This window comes from Corvus hawaiiensis, chromosome 1 (assembly GCF_020740725.1).
Source record: "Corvus hawaiiensis isolate bCorHaw1 chromosome 1, bCorHaw1.pri.cur, whole genome shotgun sequence".
Taxonomy (NCBI): Eukaryota; Metazoa; Chordata; class Aves; order Passeriformes; family Corvidae; genus Corvus; species Corvus hawaiiensis.
The window spans coordinates 21,406,500-21,427,123 of NC_063213.1; the positions used below are offsets into that span (position 1 = coordinate 21,406,500).

At 43.3% G+C, this 20,624-nt stretch overlaps 1 protein-coding gene across 4 annotated transcripts in view; it reads left to right on the top strand.

The window, feature by feature from the left end:
• The first annotated feature begins 10,726 nt into the window (after nt 1-10,726).
• Nucleotides 10,727-20,624, top strand: part of KCNG2 (potassium voltage-gated channel modifier subfamily G member 2) — a 55,363-nt gene continuing 45,465 nt past the window's right edge. Inside the window, exon 1 of one of the 4 annotated variants that reach the window (XM_048295769.1) lies at nt 10,727-10,826. The gene's annotated coding sequence lies outside the window, so the exon portion shown is untranslated. The other 3 variants (XM_048295759.1, XM_048295755.1, XM_048295775.1) reach the window with 3 other exon arrangements.

The window sequence follows — 20,624 nt, forward strand, 5'->3', positions numbered from 1 at the left end:
CCTCACAGAAGGTACCATTGTTAACATAACCCCAAAAACATGTGCTCAGTGTGTGATAGCTGTTTATCCATGTGCCCACATTCCGGAGGAAGTTAAAAACCCATGAATTCCTCACCTTCTCGACCCATAACGCAAGCTGGATAACAGCAATGGTAGCCTTAGTCAGAGGACCCATATTCAAGTAAGGAGCTGCAAAGGGGAAGAATATAGCCACGGCTACATGCCACCCAAACCAGGGTAAACTAGACCACATAGTGCTGCCTAACAAGGTTCCAATATCCAGCACACAAAATAAAGTTATCGAGGAACTGTTATTCCTTTTTCACCTCTATCTCTTAATGCCCTCAGGCCCCACGTTGGGCGCCAAGATCTGTCTCGGTTTTGGAAGACAGGTGTCTGCTAAGGAAGGCAGAGGCCCCCCTTGAAGTGGCAGATATAACCCCTTTTCCCTCCAAGTTATTATATTTCGAAATCAAGAGCCTTTAGGCGAAGATGTGGGAAATAGGAATAACAGTTCTTTACTATATATATCTATATGTATATAACTAGTCAAACAAAACAACAACAACTATGGCAGTAACAGCAATCACAAACCCAGTCCCAGCCTTTTCGGCTGTCAGGCTATTTCCCCTCGGGTGCAGTTTTGCTCGCAGCCGGCAGGGGCGCTGGCGGCTCCCGGTGAGCAGGGCAGGTGCGATGGTTCCCCCGCGGCTGCAGGGGGCGCTCCGGAGCGAGCTCGGGAAACCCGCGGCTCTGGTGCCCTGGGATCCCGGGAAGGGATGGAACAAAGGCTTCACAAACCGCTGGGCAGCTGATCCCGGGCTCTCAGGAACAGCAGGCTGAAACGGCAGGCTGGAACGGCAGGGACTGACGCAAATCCCGGGTGGCAGGCGAGATGTATCCAGATGGGAGAACCCCACGGAGGCCCAGGCAGGCAGGGCGAGCAGGGCTACAGCGTAGCGAAAGCTCGAAGCAGCAGCGGGGCAGGGCAGCCACAGCCCGGTCTCCAGCAGGGCAGGGAAAGCGGCTTTTGGGGTCCCGGCGTTGTTTCCAGCAGGAAGAAAGAACGGCCAAAAAGAAAGAAGCAGCAGCTCCTTTCTCTGCAGCTTCTCTCTCCGGACGCTCAGAGCGAACTGACCCCACACCCAGGTGTAGACAAAGGAGTAGCCAGGCCCGCCCCACTCCTCTTTTTGTCTTTCTTAAGTACAGCTATTTGTCCCCTAGCAACATGCATATGGGAGAAAATTCCTTTAACAGGAAAAAAAAACTAAGACTAAACTAAAACCCCAACACTAGGGAAGATGGGTAGGAGGAAAAACTGTAACCCTGGAGGGCAGACCGTGTTGAGGCTGTCACCTGACGGCCGACTGAAGACCAGCTACTGTAGCTACTTCAGCCCTTTCCAGGAACAAAGTCTGAACCTCGGATAATCATGGTAAATTCCTGAGCACCTCCAACTCCCCTGCAGCTGAAGGACTTTGTGTGGCATATGAAGAGCAAAGGGTGTCTTTTTTTCTGTGCTGCATTGGCAGCTCTTTCTCATACCCAGACTTTAAAGCCTTGTTTTCTCAGTAGTTCAGCTTCAAAGTTAGTGGGAACCAAGATACTAAAATGCAACTGTTTGCTATTAAGAACAAAAACGAAAAGAAAAAAAAAGAAGTAGATGGAGCTAATTGATCTACAACCTTCTTGCCTAAGTTTAAGAACCCCTTGGAGAACAAGATAAGGGTGTCTGAGTAGTACTGCCTTGAGAAAATAATGGAATGCACACAGTGAGTAGTCACAGAAATTACAAATATTTGGAGGATGGATGTAGAAAGCAAAACATTGTCCTTGCCTCACTGCACTGACTTCCCTAGCAACACAGGAAAAGTTTCCAGCACCTTAGATGGCTTTCTATTCCACACTGGAACAAGATTAATAGTCTCTCAAAATCACCAGGGACAGGACTGCCGACCCAATGGTGCCTACCACCCTCCAGCAAGGCATTGATTCTCTCTAGGGCTTTGACCTGAGTGCTCTAACCATCCAGTTTCATGTGTAACATGGGAGTGAAGCCTGCTTAAACTTCCCAGTCAGCATCTTTGTAAACCAGGACATTCTTCTCTGGACTCTCTTAGGGGTAGAGAACCTGTCAAATCTTTTAAGATAGCATTTCTAACTTCTGAAACACTCATGCTCAATTTTCATGCAGCTTTGAGGAGTCTATCAGGTGTTTAATCAATTTTCATTACTAGTTGGGCTTTGAAAGGGTGTTTTGCAATGTGTGCTCTAAGGAAGCAATAACACCATTGGGCTAAAATAGTAAAATAGGATTTAACAGCAAATTTACTATAATGAAGATGAATCTTACACATCTGCTGAGTCACTTCAAGAGACATTATTTAAATGGAAAAGTGCAAAGGTTGTTGGTGACATTTAATCCGTCACCTTTTTTTAACGTTTTAATGTTTTAATGAAGACAGATAGCTAAGGACAGGCAAGAAGACCTGCTACAGGTCTTGAGCCAGGCAAACTCCCTGCTTCTATGCTGTACCCAGAGCTGTCTCAGCTGGAACTCATTTGAATGTTTTATGCATGCTCTTAGACTCCAAATGAGCTGCCACTTCTCCACTAAAACAAAAATGCTTAAAAAAAATATTAAAAGGATTGTTGGGTTCTGTTTAAACTAACAAAACTGCATGTCCAAAGTATCTGAAAGAGAGCAGTGGCAAATGAGTGAAATTTTTTACCTGCATGATTCATGTCATGAAAGCCCCAGCATGAAGCATCATTAGATCTGCCTGGTGTGAACGCAGTCGGTCAGGTTATAACGTGAATAAGGAAGTCAATTTGCATTCCCAAGCAGTTTCATCTCTGTCATGACCATTATACAACAAAAAGCATTTCGCCAAGAAGCAGCCTTATCTTCTGGCTCAGGAAATTAATTATTGGTCGAGGAGGGGCAGCCTGTCAGCTCCCAAGCAGCACGGAACCTACTTTTTCCTGAGCTACTTTCCTCTGAAACTGGCTGCACTTCAGAAAACAAGCTGAAGGCACCCAAGGAAGCTGCTGCTCCTTGAAAAACTGCCTCCCTCCCTATCCTTGCTTGTCCACCTGTCTGGTCTGAAACAGTTTCCCCACTGTGGAAGTAAGAGGGTTCCTTCATGACAATGAAGGAGAAGGAGCTGAAGGCAAACAGCTCTTTTTTCACACCTCCTGTTGATGCAGCCTCCACCGGTGCTTCTGAAGGATCACCTCAGTCCTGTGAGTTCTGAAAAATTTTGCTTTGGTTTGGTTTCTTTCTTGCCAAAAATACCACTGACAACTCTGGGCATTCATCTAGTGGTAATTCACTCACTCAACTTTCCTGACAATTTTTTGTTTGCTTGCTGTCAGCAGCTCCATTGCTATTAAGCAGTAAATGTGATAAGCAGTATAGATAAGACATCAGTCTTGCTCTTATCAAGACTAAACACTGTGAAAAAAAAAACAGTTATCACACAAATCTGCTTAAGTAATTCCGCAGGTCCCATCACTAAAATTACTCACGTTCTTCACTGCAGTGGCTTTTTTCAGCTTTGTGCTATAGCTCAGCCAGTGGCATTTAACAAAAAATAATAATTTAGAAAACATTCAATTTTACCACTGATGTAACGTACACCAGACCTCCCTTTACATCCTTAGCAGCATCCTATTTTGTTTTTAAAGACACATTGCTAATGTGAGCCATGATGGAATTAACAGGGTAACCACATTCCCTCCCTCCCCTCCAAACCTCCCTCTTCTGCATTCAGCACCTGCACTGTGATCTGCACATTCTACCTCTCCCTTTTTAAAAAAATCCACAGCTGACAGAGTTCATGGGTGACACTGACCATATTGCTGCCCTAACCCCCTCTTTCCATCACTGCTCCCACCTCTCTCATGTGCTGTTGCCATAGGGAGGAATAGGTTAGCATCCATGTGAATAATTTACAAACAGCCCACTGGTTGTTCAAAAGCCACCTGAATCCCAGAAGGTGACTGTAGCTTAGGTGGATATTTGAGGCTTGTGTACAGCTGCCTGAGAACCACCTGTGGCCATCTGTTTTTCTCTCAAGCTTAATTGCCATGTAAAGAGCAAAAGCACTTTGGCAAACCTCTCAGTTTTCTCCAATCTATGTTGCAAGCTGCTGGAACGGTAGCTGTGTTGTTTTTTAATGAAAAAGATGCCACACATACCAGCAACATGATACTAATGGCAACACGAGCAAATCATCTACCTGATTCCTGTCTGTTGGGTGGTTAATTGGAAGCTAAAAATAGCACACCCCTTCCTGACCCCTGAGATTTGTTTCAAAAGCTCTGCAGTAACTTCAGCTCCCACTAAGAAGCTGGAAACATTTTTAATAATATACAGTCTTTTAAAAGAACCAGTCAAATTCACTAAGCCCACTGACCTCTTGCTCAGTAAATTCTGTGGGCTGCATGCTCATTACATACAGGAGCCTGGTGTTTCCAATGTTACTTAATTTACTGTTTCTCACGGGAAACAGACTGGGGCAGGGAAAGCTTCAGGGCCAGTTCTCAATGCAGTCTTTATAATGTGACCTTCACCACAGAGTGCTGCGCAGAGTTAGTTCTGCATCAAATGCCTTGACAGACTGAATGGTGCCATAGGCATCAATCTGATGAGTGCTTTTCTGCATCCTTTTTTCCATAAAATGAAAAATACCAACCTCTCTACTAACTCAGGGAGTCCCACAGCCACTCTCTAGCAGGTCCCCAGGACACTGGTCACCCCAGACTCACAGCATACCTGGGCTGCCATCAGACTAGCCCTTCTGTGAAGCCCTGCTCTGTTTCAGAATATCTACACCAGCACTAAAGTTCAGAGTATTCTCGATCCTCCCCATTTAGTGTGCGCTGCTCCACACTGCCCAACGAGGGTCTTTCTGTGGGAGCTAAACTGAAAGCTGTGCTTCAGCCACGAATGCGCTTTGAGTCCCTGGGAACACACTGCAGCCACTCTGAAGGAAAAGCTCCTGAAAGACAAATGTTGGATCCTCAGCACCATTTTGCTCCTAATGCAGACACAGCCATCCTTCACTGTTTGGGCTCTGATCCACTTTGCAGCCAAAGTGCTGCAATACGTGCACAGCAAGATTAACACTACATAACTTCCGCCTACCTGGATGCACGTCTACAGAGGAAGTTACCGTGAAGTTAGTGAGTGGGACTGGGAACTTACTGTACACTAACTCTTCCTGCAGCCCACTCCTAGTGATAATTCACTCTTCCCTGAAAAAGGCACATTCTCCTTCAACAAAAATTTAAATGCTACTTTACAGCACATTTAGATTCCCATGCTCATAAGCCTCCAGACAACAGGAATGCTGGATGACTAAACATTAATCTGAATGAACTTTGAGAGTGATTTTGTTAAACTATTTTTAAATTCTGTGTATTGACATTCGGAATTAAAGGGGATGTACTTTTTTTTTCAAAATAAACTACAGTTTACTGTTGAAATCTTAGTTCTTAATCAGAGAGTCAATACAAGAACTTACCTTGGTTTAGTGATCCATTTCAAGAATCTGAAACTAGTGAATTTGGCTTAATTTTTTTTCTGAGAACAACAGTGCAGATAAACTCCACAGAAATCATTCTGAAATTATTTGTCTCTCACCGTCCTTGATTTTCAGCCAAATGGATTAGGAGAACCCTTCAGACCACAAAGCCTGTATTGAAGCAAATATAATACTTGGAGGTGAGATGTTAAATTCACACAATGAAATGTATTTAAGAAGCAATTTTTCCCAAAGCAGGGCAGGATCAAGCTTAACACCATTGGATTCATTTTCCATTTGTTTGGCTGCCTGATCATGTCTTTATTCAATAAGTATGGTTTCATCTCAGAGCCTTGGGTGCTTATGTTTGGTTTCAGAGAAAAAAAATCATTTCCAAATTGCTTGCAGTTTATGCTCTGTATTTATTCCCATTTACAGAATGTTTTCTGCCTTGGGGTTTTGAGTGGGAAAACCCCCCACACTAGCAAAATGTCTTTCCAGCCTGAGCATGGCTGCTGGGATTTGTTATACCAACTTGGAGGCGGACATATGTTGATTTTTACCTCCAAACCCTTTGTAGACAAGCAATTTCTGAGCATGAGGTGTGGCCTGCAGTCAGTGCTAGCCACCTGGGTTTGGCAGCTTGGTCAGATCTCTGCACAGGGACAGTTTTCAGTGTTAGTTTGCATCTGACCTGGAAAAAGGTGAAATCTGACTACACAAGTTGTTGTCATAAGGCTCCTGTTTCGGTGAGTGTCAATACGTACACCTTGGTCTCAGTAGGAAATCAAAGAGTTTCTTGCTTGGTAGAGTTACTCTCCCCTCCACCAACCCGTGACTCTGGCAATAAACAGATCTAGAAGAACATAAACACCTTTGTACATAACAAGCTTAGTGAGGTTTCAGGGTAGATTTACATATACTACCTTAAAATTTAATTTAGCCATAACTAGAAGGTGACTTGTGTGCTGCTTGTTACGACTGTGCTCTTGCAACTTGATGCAAGAGATTACAAAGATATAAATTCATTGCTGCGACTCTCAGCAAAGCTACAAAAACATAACCTGATGTCTAACAGAAGGGGAAATACCAGAGCTGTAGCTCACAGCAATTTTATTTCCACACAAAAATGATATGGAGTGTTTTTAAGCCATCACCACAGTAGCTATAACCACAGTAGCTCTACTACATCTTTGGTGACTTTCTTGATTTCCTTTTTGTTTTTTTTATTTAACTCGTGATTTTTCCAAAATTTCCCCTGAAATAATTTGAAAAATCAGCATTAATATAAAAGTACATCCTGCTTGCAACAGGTTATATAACTCATACAAATAGCTTGCGGAAAACTCTAAATTCTCTTTCTGATACCTTCTTATACAGAAGAACTTAAGTACACAGAAAATACTATATTTATGTAATATATACACATGGCCACTGTTGTAACTGATCATTAATATTTTGCACATGCACACAACCACTTTACTCACAAATAACTTGAGGGGAAAACTACTGCATCTTCCAGACTGCTGTCATTGATACAATTATGTTATCCTTCCCTACTGCATTGTTATCTGCAGTATAATTTCTTAGCTCAGAGAACCTTGCTCCGATCAGCTGCCCCGAATGGAATCGGTTGCAGTCATGTAAATAGAAGTTCAGCTTAATTATTTTCCTGTTTGAAAAATCACTTTTACCTGAAGCAAAGGATGCTTCATTTCCTTTTCTTGTTTTTCTTGTTTTCCAACCATCCCCTTCCCTCCCTTCAGCTACAAAAATAATTATCTCCGTGACAGGTACCAAACTTTTGCTATCTGCCTCTCTCTGCCTTCAAAAACACACTCAGCAGTACTTTGTGACAATCAATCAAAAGTATTACAATTATAGCGTTCAACACAGTTTTCACAGACACATTCACTTACCCGTCTCTGGGATTTCTGTCTGCTATGAGAGCTGAAGAGTGGGAGTCAGGCTTCCAGGAGCTTCCTTTTGCTCCTGCCACCGTATCCAAGGAACAAGTTTCTATAAACTTGCTTCTATAAACTCCACAGTCTACACATACCCCAGGCGCCCAAAGTTCATAGTCACCATCACCCTTCTTTCCCTTTTTGTGACACCTTTTTTTAGGTAGACTCCTCTTTTTAACACATAGAGTTCACCTCCTGCCTGATGCCACCATTTTTAGGCACATCCTCTGCTAAAGCTTCCAACTCTCCACTTGGTCACTTCCAGACAGATGGAGATGACTTTTTATACCAGTTTGTGGCTAAAACAACTTGGCTGACTGGGACACCAGGGCGAAACTATAAAATTACAGCTTTTGTACAGGTTCTTACTGCCTCTGGCTATGTCCTGTTTCTTTGGTCATTGGTGAACTAATTTAACCATGGTGGTTTGGTTTCTCCATCTGTAAAACACATGTACTAATACATGCATAAACTCTCACCCCTAACACTACTTATCCCAAGAGAGTCCTGAGAAGATGAATGTATTTGAAGAGTGCTTATTGATACTCAGCTGAAGCATCTTATTGAACTGTAAAATCCTTTCTGGATTAGAGGACACAAATCCTAAACCAAATTCATCATGGCAGTATAATAATTGAGATGCTAAAATAATCCAAACAAATCAACAGCAACAACAACACCACCACAATGCTAGGAGTTACTCTGTTGTGAGTCTAAAGGAAAAGGTATTCTTTCTCCCTTCACAGCTCTGGGATGATATTCCAGTTTTTCTCAGATTACAGATTTAAAAAACCCCTTAAAATATTGCACTTAAATCTGCTTTTTTTTGCTTTATGAAAGTAGGTCTTGGTGAGCAGTGCAATCAAGTGGGTTTATGCTTATTACTTTTTAAAAACATTTAAACATATTTAAGAAATTTTAAACAAATTGAAGAAGTTAAACTGAGGTGTGCAATGTCTTCCATGTTTGCCATGTCACTGGCACTGAAGCTGCCATCTGTGGAACAAAAGCAATAGCAACACTAGTGGGATGGATTGGAAAGAAATGGGTAAACACACTGCAAAGCATTTAATCACACTCCTCTGAAATTGTTGGGACTTCAGGTCATGATTTCATTTGAAGCAGGACCAGGTCCAAGTAGAAAACAAAATTTTTAAACTGGAAGACTGATGAGGCTGCACCCACACTTCGGTGTAAAGAGAGCTCCTCACAGAAAGCCATATAAATGTGTTTTTAATTGCAGTAGAAAGGCTTGATTGTAAACCAAACTCATATGTATTTACCCCAAGCAAGCTCAGGCAGAAGAGTAAGAAGGGATGGTTGCTATCCCCCTTTTCTATAGGCATGGGCAGGAACCAAAGCTGCCAATTTACCTTTTGTGGCCCACTTCTGCTGTGAGGGTCTTCAGGAGGATTGGAATGGTGCCTGTAGCCTCCCTGCTGCAGCTGTGGGTGCTGTGTGAGTCAGGAATGGCACACATGACATGGTCTTCAAGGAACAGGAGCACAAAGCAGCACCAAAGCAACAGCACTGAGAGAAGAAGGCTGGAGCCAGAGACCCAGTTTTCAACATCAGTCCTGCCAGGACTGTACCATTTTGATCCTGCCCAAACCAGTTAACTGCTCCATGCAACCTTTTTCCCATCTGTTTAAAAAACTGGAATTGTATTACTTTTAATGGTATGTGGCACAGACCCCATAAATAACATTCTGCTATTGATCTTCAATATTAGTCTTCACTATCATCAGACATTGCATCTAGTAAAGAAACTGCAACTTCATGGGACTGGGGGCTAGGGCAGACAGAATGCTGTTTAATAGTTTGGAATCATTAAAAGTGGAATTACACCTGTCCAGTCATGCTCACTATTCACTTCTGGGGATGTGCAACTAATCTCCACTGCAAGCTGAAAGGTAACCTCTGAAGATAATAGAACCACTTCAGTTTGCAAATAGAAGTGAGATCCTAATCTCCGTAGCCTTGTCAAATTACTTATTAGGAATTACAGAGGGGGGAAGAAAAAAATATGAACCTCCGTATATTTTAACACAGATTATTTTGAGGAAATACAAGACATATGCAGGTGGGATAAATCCATGCTAAATAAATAAACAGAAGTGGCATAGAAAAGTAACTGCACAAAAATCTCATGCCAGTGGAAATATGTTCCAGGCTATCTGTGCTGTCAAGCAGCAAAAAATGAAAATAAAAAGATCTTGCTGTATGAGAAAGACAATTGTTTTCAAATAGTTCTTTAATACTGATACAAACAATGTCAGATATTGTGATGCCTGTCTCACTTCCAGACTTCAGTGGGAGAGCAGAGGGGAATGATTCACAGAGAGCATGCAAAAAGCAGTGCCAAGATGGAGTTGAGAAGGACGTGAGCAAGGTTCTGTTTGTTTGTCTTTTCATAATGCAAGACAAACAGAATATGAAATGGAATTAGAAGGCAATGTACTTAAATTGCCAATTATTTCTTCACTGCTATCTTGAAAACCAAATAGTTCAAGAGCAATGAATTGTTCTCTTGAAACTTGATAGATTTTGTAGTGGATGTCAGCAATAATTAGTAAAAACCACGAAATGCATATACATGCACAAAGAGAATCTCCCTAATAAGATAAGAATCTCCCTATTACAGGTAATATAGGCAGCACTATACCCTGCTTTCTCTGAGGCAGAGTTGATTCCTTGCAGAGACAAGGGGCTGCCCGGGACTGACAGTTTTTATCAAGTTTGACCTAACAAATTCTTGCAGTCGATCCACTAACTGAGAAAAGAAACTAATTAATACGCACATAATCTTTGCTTCAGTATTAAGAGGTAAAAATCATGACAGATGCCAGAACTAGCCAGAATTTTCCCCAAGAGGAAGAGAAGGAAATATTTTTTAAAATACACCAAAAATTAAAATTAGTGAATGCCAGAATCCACAAAATAAAATAAAATAAAATAAAATAAAATAAAATAAAATAAAATAAAATGTGTTAAGATTGACAAAATTCTGGAGCCAGGTACTAGCCACAGAGGCATTTTGAAAAAGCTGGCAGGAGATAAAAGAGACACCTCAGGAAACGCATTTCTATCCTTACAAATAGGTTGTAACTTGGTACCGATGGGGGATGGGAGGGGGAGAGGGAAGGGGCAGAGTAGAGCATCCTCGTTACTAAAACCATAAGAGTTATGAGTGTGGTATGCTTTTTGTTTGCCTGGTGGAGCGGCATCCTGCGGCGGTGTACGCGCGGGCAGAGTCTGAGCACTCATACCGGCATCCAAAGGCTTAACATTCCCCCAAGCGCCCGCTCGCAGATCGGAGACATCAGGCAGGGTAACGATGTCTCTGCCCGACCGTCTGTGACCGTCGCTCCCCACTTTGCCCCCACGAGGGGTCCCGGCAGCCCCGGCACACGCGAACCCCGCCAGCGCTTGGGGCAGGGTCCGAGCCAAGCCGCGCTCTGCAGGGGCACTGTCCCTGCGCGCCGCGGGCTGCAGGCACCGCTCCCGCCTCCCCGACGGGCTCCGGCTGCGGCCGGCCTGGGGCAGAAACTCGTGGAAAGGGCTGTCCCCGCCTTGGGAAGCGCCTGGCACGCCCCGGGGGCTCGCTGACAGCGCTCACCTGCCGGCTGCCACCCGCAGGCTCGGAGCGGAGCGGGAAACTCAGCCGGGACCGCAGCGCGGCCAGCACAGGTCCGGCGCCCGGGAGAGCGCGTTCGCTGCCTCAAAGCGCGTCACGGTCGGGCTCGGGCTGGGCGTTTGGGCAACTCACGCCAGCTGCCCGGGCAGCGGGGCCCGCACTGCCCCGATGAGGGGAGGGGGCTGCTGGTTAAATACAGGAATGAAACATGACCGCCACTGCCCGGTCAGGGTGGTGCCCCGCTGAGGCTCCGCAGGGCGGGTTGGGGCAGCGCTGGCCCGGCGGCTGGCGGGGGCGGCGGCGCCCGGGGGCGGAGGGGCCGTGCCCCGGCGGCAGGCGGCGCTCCGGGGCCGGCGCTGGGGCTGCGGCGGCGAGCGGGGGCCGCGCCAGCCGGAGCGAATTGGGGAGCCGGGAGCGGGGCGAGGCGATGGAGCGGAGAGCAGCCGGTGCCATTCCCGGTCCTGGCGAGGAGGAGGCAGCGCCTGAGGTGAGAGGGGCTGCGGGCGAGCGGGCCGGGGGCACCCGCTGGGCGAGGGACTGGCGCTGGGTGGCGGCAACTTCGCCGCTGGCCGGCGGCACCGTGCGCGAAGTTGCCGGGTCCCGTCCCTGCCCCGGGCCGTGCGCGGAGCGAGGGGCGCTGCCAGCGCCGGGGAGAAGCGCGGCCGCCCCAGCCCGTCCGTGCCGCCTGCCCCGGGCCGGGGCGCTGCCCGCGGCGGGGCCGGCCCTGCGGAGCGGAGCGGCACCGCAGCCGCGGGAGGAGGTAACGAGGCTGCGCGGGGGCGCCGGCAGCTGGGGGGGACGCAGCCGCTGCCCTGCCCGGGCTGCCCCGGAGCGCTTCTTTGTTCGCTTGCCTGCTTGCGGTTTTTGGGTGGCGATTCGCTTTCGTTACAGAAACGGGGTGTGCGGGGCTATCACGGTGGTGTGCTCGTGCGTGGAGCTGCACAGGAGCCCTAGATCCTGTAGTTTTTGCTTAGGCAGAGCTCCCGCTGGTTTCCCGCGTCTTTCTCAAGGTTTACACAAAATTAAGTCTTTAGTCAGGTTGCAACATCTCCTAAATAATATGTTTAGCTAACGTGATTATGAATTTCAGTTTGGATCCTAGTCAAAATGCTCTGAATAGGCATGGCAGTCATAGTTGATGTTTGCTAAATGCATTACTCTCAATTTGAGTGCATATTATTAGTATGATCAGGCCATAAATTCTGAAGGAATATGAAGGGGCTGTCTTGATTCAGATCTACATCGTGTGGTTTGAATAGTCCAGCTTTGGCACTGACCCTGAAAATAGTGATTAAGGTTTGTCCCAGAGAGGGTACTTTACCGTAAGACCCTTGACAAGCCTGATCACTTCTAGTGGAGTTTTTCTGAACTCTAGAACAGTAGAAAACTCTCCTTTCTTTGAAGTGCTTGTGCAGGAGTTACTTTTGCAAGAAGAACTTCTTGCTGCATCCTTCTCCCCAGGGTATAATTGGATAGGCCCATAAAAAGTGGCGAACCTCCACCTGAGGGCATTTTTTTAGTTCAGCCTGAGGCATCAAAGTTACTTGAGAAGAAAAGCTGTCTTTTGAGTCTGCTTATCCCACCCCTGCGCTATTTCCACGGTTCGAAATGACTTGAGGGTGACCTTCAGAGAAAGAAGTCAGCTTTGCTCAGAGGATTTCAAACCTTTTATTTGCCCTTCTTAAGGCTTCTCTAAAACAAACAAGCAGAGCATTTGGAAGGAAACCTATGATTGAATATTCAGCAATTCACTTCCCTTGGGTAAAAGCTGATAGGTGTTTTTACTTGTTTTGGAAAGGGTTTTAGCCAAGCAAGAAAGATGTGATTTGACACTGCTGAAGTAAAGCGTGAGGTAAGGCAGAGGAGGGTAGTATTTTTTTGGTACATCACTTCTGATGTGGGAAAACAGGGTTTAGAAACTGGGTGAACTGTTGCAGGGCTTTTTCCATTACTCTTTTGTTTTGGTGGGTTAATCAGTGTATCAGTTTCTGTGAAAACTCAAGACTCTTGCCTTTTAAAAAACATTAGTGGTATCACCGGATATTTTCAGGCAGTACATATCTGAGACACTAAGGCACTCACCAGGAGATTAACAGCACTTGGCCTTGTGCCTCTGGGCTTGTGCCTAATAATACATCGCAGGAGCACTGCATTAACTGTCAATAAATGTTTGCTGTCACTTCGGGCTTAAGTACGGAATGGCTTTAAAACAGCACAGAAAGAAAAGTTTCAGCTCAGTTTTTAAGTGTGACACAGCCCTTTGTATGACTAACTCTCATGGTGCCTGGATCTATCGTCAGGATCCCCATTAATATAGCCCAGCTTTGTTTATGTGGCTTTGGTTTTGAAGTCTTAAAAAGTGTGAGTTTATTACTTTAATTTCCCCTTAATTTCCTCTGTGTTGATAAAACAGATGAGAGAAGAGTTTCATTAGAATTGCATTTCTTTGCTGAACTTAGGCAGGACTATGATGGTCTTTGAATGCTTCTCATATTTCCCTTTCCTTTGTCATTGTGTTTGATTCTGGGAGAAATCCTTTTCAATGCCTCACTATGATTTCAGGACACTGTAAGAAATTGCCCCCAGGTAATCAGATTGTGCCGTGCACTGAACCCAGCACTGTCTGCAGTCAGACAGGCTCAGTAATCAAGCTGGTGCTGGATGGATTTTTAGACACTGTGGAAACCCTTGGACTTCTCTAGCATGAGACCAGTCTAATTGGAGAGGCTAGAGCCGGAAAAGCTGGTGGGAACTGATGATGTAGCTGTACCTATGCTAATATCGTGAACGGGTACTCTTGGTACTGGGTGAGTACCCAGGTGGGGAATTATTCCAGAGTATTGTCTTCTGAATGCTCAGCATAGCTTTTAGCTTGTGAACTTGCATGCACACAGCTATTTGATTGCTTGTTTTGAGCAATCGGGGAAAGACTGAGATGGGTGTGATCCCTGTGTGCTCAGCTTGTTTGCAAGGAAGAAAAAGAGGCAACATTTTAAGACCGAATGAATGATAAATGTTCGATTTAAATGGTATTAAGAGAAGAAACAGAAAACTGGAGATAGTGGAAACTCCTAATTTTTTAAAGGTTTAAATGCTTGAGGAGCCTTTCTCTTACTTTAAAAATGACATGGGCAGTGAAGGGACCGGAGTGTTAAATTTGTGATGCAGATGGGTTTCAGTAGAGGGTTCAGAAACTTTCAGATGCATGTAGGTGATAAGGATTGAGATTATTTCTTTTTAAACGTTTTGCAGCTCTCCTAAAAAAATTAAGAAACCTTATCAGGTCTGGTGCAGTACCTCTTTAAATACTTAGTGTGCCTTAAATTGCATGGAGTAACTTACCTGCTCAGTTAAGACAGGAGTTTTGAGTTACCTGACTTGCATGTTTCCCTACTCAGATGAGTGTCTTCATCAGATTATAAGAGGTGTCATATCAGTCAAGGGACTCTAATGCTTGGTTTGCATCAGGCATTTTTAAGAACCAATTAATTAAACCTGACAACTTCAAGTTACTTGGTACTGCTTTCCTGGTGTATGCTGCCTCTGCACCACACACACGTTCCATTTCAAGAGGCAGTTTATCCCCACAGAAAGTCAGACTCTGTTGCTTCTGTTCCTCTTGTGTAGTGTTTTGCATGTGGGAGGCGCTTTCCTTGCTCCTCACTTTGTTTTGTTCTTCTCTGGACTAAGATACAAATGCAAATTAAGATTCTGTGCACTGTGGTTAAACGGTGAGCTGAGTGAAAAAAATAATGTTTGTGAAGGTTCTGGTGCTGGTCATATTGCCTGATGAAAGACAAGTGGCTTTTCCCTGACTTCGCAGTGGAGAGGGTGGACACTCCCTATGTTATTTAACATGAGAGAGGGGCTAGAGTCACTCTGCTTTCTTAATATTGTCCTTCTGCCCTTGAAAACTCAAAATTCATCTGTGATGGTTTACTGAAAGCTGATGTGCTTCAGGATGAGTGCTTTACATCTTCAAACTTCCTGTGCTTTCACTAACCTTAGGTGCATGAAGAGCAATTTTTGGAGCATTTTTCTTCTTATTAGATATTTAAAATCTCTTTGTTTTTTCACCCTGGAATTAAGAAGTATGCAGTCTCCCAGCTCCTTAACATGAACTAGCATCTCTGATAATTGTTCATGTTCTACCAACAAATTTGCCATTTCACAACCATTTGGCGATTAAATCTTTAAAGCGAGTCAGAAGTTTGTGGTATTTTTTCCAAGTGACAGAAAACTAAAGGAGGAATTTCAATTACTGTGATTGAATTAAGCCACTCTAGTGTATTCCTATTCCTGAGCAGAAAAGGTCCCAAATTATTTCTTTCTTCTTCTCTTTCAGGGTTCTAAATAACTACTTTAAAAATAAGGATAAGTAAGACTGTAAACTGTGATGCCAGCTATTGGTCAAAATTAAATGTAAAACCACTATGTTTGCAGGATATGTGCACAAATAATGGTTCTCAATGCTCTGTGCTACTTGGTTAACCAGTGTCTTTCTGAGCTCTCAGTAGAATTTGTGAAGTTTGTTGAAAACAAGAGATCCAACTAAAGTATGTTAAATTAGAGTTCTGCACAAGTTGCAGGAGGAAAATCAATGTTTGGCAAATGGGAAAGAATATGAGCATTTAAAAGAAAAAATGTACTCAAGATTCTAGGAATTTTAAAGCAACCGAGATGAAACAAAAATAAAGCATTAAAAATGTATCCTTTCAGTGTTGTTTCAAGAAGAAGAATTACACATGTTGGTGTTTATGGAGATTATTCTCATCTTTTGCAGAGCTTTGTGTTTCTTGAACATACAAATAGTATTTAGACTGAGATGGTACCCACAAGAAGCACTTTGTAAATATTAATGGTGTGGGGGATTTTTGGCAATTGAGTTAGAGCCGTTTGTCTCAGCCATCTATAAATGGTTCTATGAACACAATAAATAGACTGATATAAACTGAGCAGGGAGTAATGGGTAAGATCTATCTTCGTCTGTGTGCAGAGTAGTGCCAGGATGCCCACTGCTCACCTTTTGTGAGTGGGAGGTCCATGGGAGCAGTTGGGGCCGTGCTGGTGATACCCTTCTCCTCCTGAACTCCATTGTTCCTTAGGGGAAAATGGGTGCTGACACACAGCAGAGTCATAGAATCATTTAGGTTGCAAAAGACCTTTGAGATCATGAGCTCTAACTGTTAATACTACCAAGTCACTATTACACTGGCTTAGTTTGGTATACCTGGGATTTGAGCATGGTCCTCTGGGAACTTTGGAGAGGATTTATAAACATGTTTATTTGTTTGTTATATATCTCTTTCCATCTTGTAATGTTTGTTGGGGTTTCTTTTAATGTTTCTAGTCAGACAGCATTCTTGGGATGGACTGACAATGAGGTTTCCTAGATGTACTGTAAAGCAGTTGTGTGTTGGCTGTGAAGCAGATTCCTCACGTCATCATTTTATGCACATTGCCCCACTGTCTGAGTTACAAGACATCTGTGATTTTAAAATGTTTAAGGAGAAAGTGGCCAGATTAAGGAAAAAGGACGAGAAGTAAACCAGATTTAGGATAAACCGTCCTCCAGGGATTTGGCACAGCTGTGAGAATAATTTTTTTGTGTGTAGCCTTGTACCCCTGAAAACGAAACCAAACTTCTTCAAGTCTAGCGCATTTCTGAGACTTCGGGATTTCATCTATCCAGGGTGTTGAACAGAAGTGAATCCTGAATTGGAAGCTTGTTTCCACTCACTTGTTAATTTCTCGAGTTAGAACTGGATATAAGCTACTGCTTTAAAATGTTTGTCACATCAAACCAGCTTTGAATCAAGGAAAATACTGCTTGGATACCCATTTGTCTGAAAATGGATATCTCTTAGTGCAGATCTGCTTACTGTGGTGACTTTGAGGGTATGAACATTTGCATCCTTTCACAGTCTCTCCCTTTTGCCTTCTTTTTCCCCTCGGTCCCTCCCTTGCTGTGGTAGTGCATGGATTGTGAGCCCTGTTTTCTGTGCTGTGTACCACTCCTGGTTCAGGTGGCTTTGGCATTAGTGGGCTGAGCTGGAAGGAGTTCATTCACAGCTAAGCTCTGCAGTTGTTTACAGCTGAAGCAACACTGAACTGCATGAGCAATAATAGAAGACCACCACCTTCAGAGTCAACAACAATGGAAATGTGCTGGTTTAACCACACAAGTGATGCAGATTAATGAAGGAAACAATATGTGATTCCCATGAATGGGTCTAGTTGTGTTGTTTGAACGAGTGGTCTAAGGCAGTGTCAGCCAGGAACCTGTCCCACTGTCTGAAGGTCGTTATCATAATGATTTTTGCAATGTATAGAGAAAAAACTCCTGGGTTTTGTTTGGTTTTGGACTTTGGGGGTTTTTTTTTTGGGGGGGGGGGAGGATTGATATGTTTCTAAAAATAGGAACATCCTGCTTTGGAAACGAGGTGGAAACAATTGCTAGAGAAAGTGCATTGTCAACACTGTAAATCATTAAGTGTTCTAAGTAATAGGATGAAGGATAGACTGAGCTTGAGGGAAGATGAGGGTTTTTTTAACTTGTCAGAGCAAAGTGTGAGAATCCTAGGTACTCCATGCTGATCAGATTGTAATGGATGGCAGGAAAAGCAGTTGTTTTCCTTCAGATTATCAGTGCAATTTTTTTCAGCTGGTAAAGCCAGGAAGCCAGAGCCTCTATGGAGACTCTGCAATCACAAATTCCTTCAACAAAACTCTGAGTGAAACCCAAGCCTCTGTAGAGCTTTTCAAATACTATCCCAAGACTAAAGTCTGTATAGGTTAGAATTCTACTTTATTCTGACCTGTCAGGATGAAATTTTTACTTGGTTCTCGCAGATTAATTCTCTTCCCTCACAAACTGCCTTTGGTAATGTTCCAAAGTTAAGGAAGAAATACTTGAAAAAGCAGATATTTCCCAGGACATGAAGCACATCTCATAAATTTTAGTTTCTAATTCTGACATCAGAAGTGATTGCTTTTGGAGCTCACTATAATGTGCTTCTAGTTAATGAAGATTATGGTAGACCATCAAGACTGATTCTTGCAGTGAAATTGCAGTTGTACTTTGATGGCAGAGACCTGCTGCGTGTCTCCATGGACAGTCTAGTACCACTTTGTTGCCATTACTGGACCTTTTGCCATCTTTTCAGACTGCAAGACCTTATTGTTTGGTTGAGCTGTTAAATTTGATTACAGGCACACTGATGTACAGTAATGCATGCTGATTGCAATAATGCATGTTGGCATATTTCTGAACTTACATCTGTGCTCAGAATAATGACCAGCCTTACCTGCCAGGCTTAAGCAGTCAGTGAAGCCACAAGAGGCTTGTCTGTGGTTTCTACTGATGTGCATGAGTATGCATCAATACTTTGAATGGTACCTTTTATATGATGGCTTTCACTATACAGTAAAATCATGACCCTATTTCGTTTAATCAGACACAGTTTCTGTGGCAGTACTCAAATTAATATATTCAGTCTAAGTTCCCAGCTAAGTTTTAGGGTTTTTTCCAGCTTGCATTCAGTTGAACTTGTGTTCATTGTTTAAGGGAAAGTCATATTAATTCCTTAAGAAAGTCTCCTCTATTCAGCCTACAAGAAAGCAAGAACAACTCTAGTCACACCAGTTCTGGTTCAGATAAGGTTGATTTGCTGTGAGTTCTGTACCTAGAATGATTTTATTTTATTTTTGTTATTTTAATTTTGTTATTTTAATTATTTTATTATTGTGTTTTTCAAGGTCATTTATTCAGACGCGGAGTGGTAGTTTTTAATGTTATTATATGACTGTAAAGTCATCAAAGGTGTTTCAGGAAGGACTTTTCTGAGTATGACTTTAAAGGCAGCAGAAAGCTCTGCAAATACATATGGATTAAGGAAGCTGATCAGGGTTACATATGAAAGAGAGTGAAAAAAGAGAAACTTTGGAAAGTCTTTTCATGACAAGTTTAAGTAGTCTAGAAGCAGGTGTAAGACTCCATTTCATATCTACTGATTTAGAAACAAAAGATTGAGTCCTGGTAGGCTTGGAAATGCACAGCATACACAACCTTTTCTTTATCCACCAGAAGCAGAAGCAGCATATTCTCCAGGCTTTTGAGAGTTCCAGCATTTGGTGATTGTAGATTGTGAATATCCTCTTTTGTGTGTATATTCTTCAATGTAAATGTCACTAAAAGATTTCTCACTTTAGTATTGCATTTAGTGTTTCCCTAAAAGCCTGATTTTGAGTTCAGCCTCTACTGGTGGTTGTGTGAGGCTTCACACCATGAAGGCTTCCTCTGGCAGTGGAGGGACTGGAACTGGTTCTGTAGACTGCTGTTCAGGGCTCTTAATTGAGAGCAATTCCTGGCTGCATGGCAGGGAAATGTTCTTCTTGGCTGTGCTGAGGTAAATCAAAGGAGCCTGTCCAGACCTACCTTTGTGTAAATGAGAGCATGCCTCACTCCTATGTGTTTGTACTTATTTCTTTGTACTTGTACGTTGGTCTAGACTTAAAACCCTCAGAGTTATGGATGAATAATATATCACCCTTGGACTAAGCAAGAGGAAAACTTTTGATTTTATTTCTTTTCTAACTTTAAAATAAAAAAATTGTGAAAAGAGCTTGCATTCAATGTCTCATCCTGCCAGACTTCACCTTTAGGGTCATAGAATCATAGAATATCTTGAGTTGGAAGGAATCCACAAGGATCATTGAGTCCATGGCAACAATTTGTTCTATGTCTTCTGAATTTCCACTGCAATCTGCTGGTGTTCTTGCCTAATTACTTTTCAGTTAAAATGGGTGATTCTCACTTGGCTTTCTTCCTCCACTTTGAGTTCCAAGATGATGGTTCCTCCCTTGTGTCAAGCAAGAGCAGACTCAGGACTGCCCAACTTGGTCTGTTTGTAGACACATATGATCAGGAATGCACCTTCCATCTGGAAGTCACTTTGGCAAGCTCTGCTTTTCTCCTGCAGGAAGGGAATCCACATAAATACCTTCAAAACGTGCACTGACTTGGACTTGGCACAGCAAAACTGTGTTTTCTGTAAGTGAAAATTTTAACTGAGCAATTGCAATCAAAGCTTGGCCGCTTCTCCGCACTATCCCAATGGCATCGGATAATAGAATGGTATGAGTTGGAATGGACCCTTCATGCGTAATTCACACAAACAAACTACTGAGTACAGTCCTGAAGCTGATGGACTCACAAAAAGTAAGGGGTTTCAAGAGTGCGTCCTTAGAGAACATTGAAAAGCCTTTTATTTATCAAATCTCATACATTCTAATCACTAGTTCACAGTTCTTGTGCTTTGTCATGTTAATAAGTGCGGTGAATCATTTTTAATAACCATTGCATTTCTCTGTAAGCTCTGATAGCATCTGTGGGAGACTGTGACAAATAATACCTGTTCAAATGCTGCACATGTGGATATGCATGCTTTCTTGTTTCGTATCAAACATGGCTCCTTGTTCAACAACCTACTA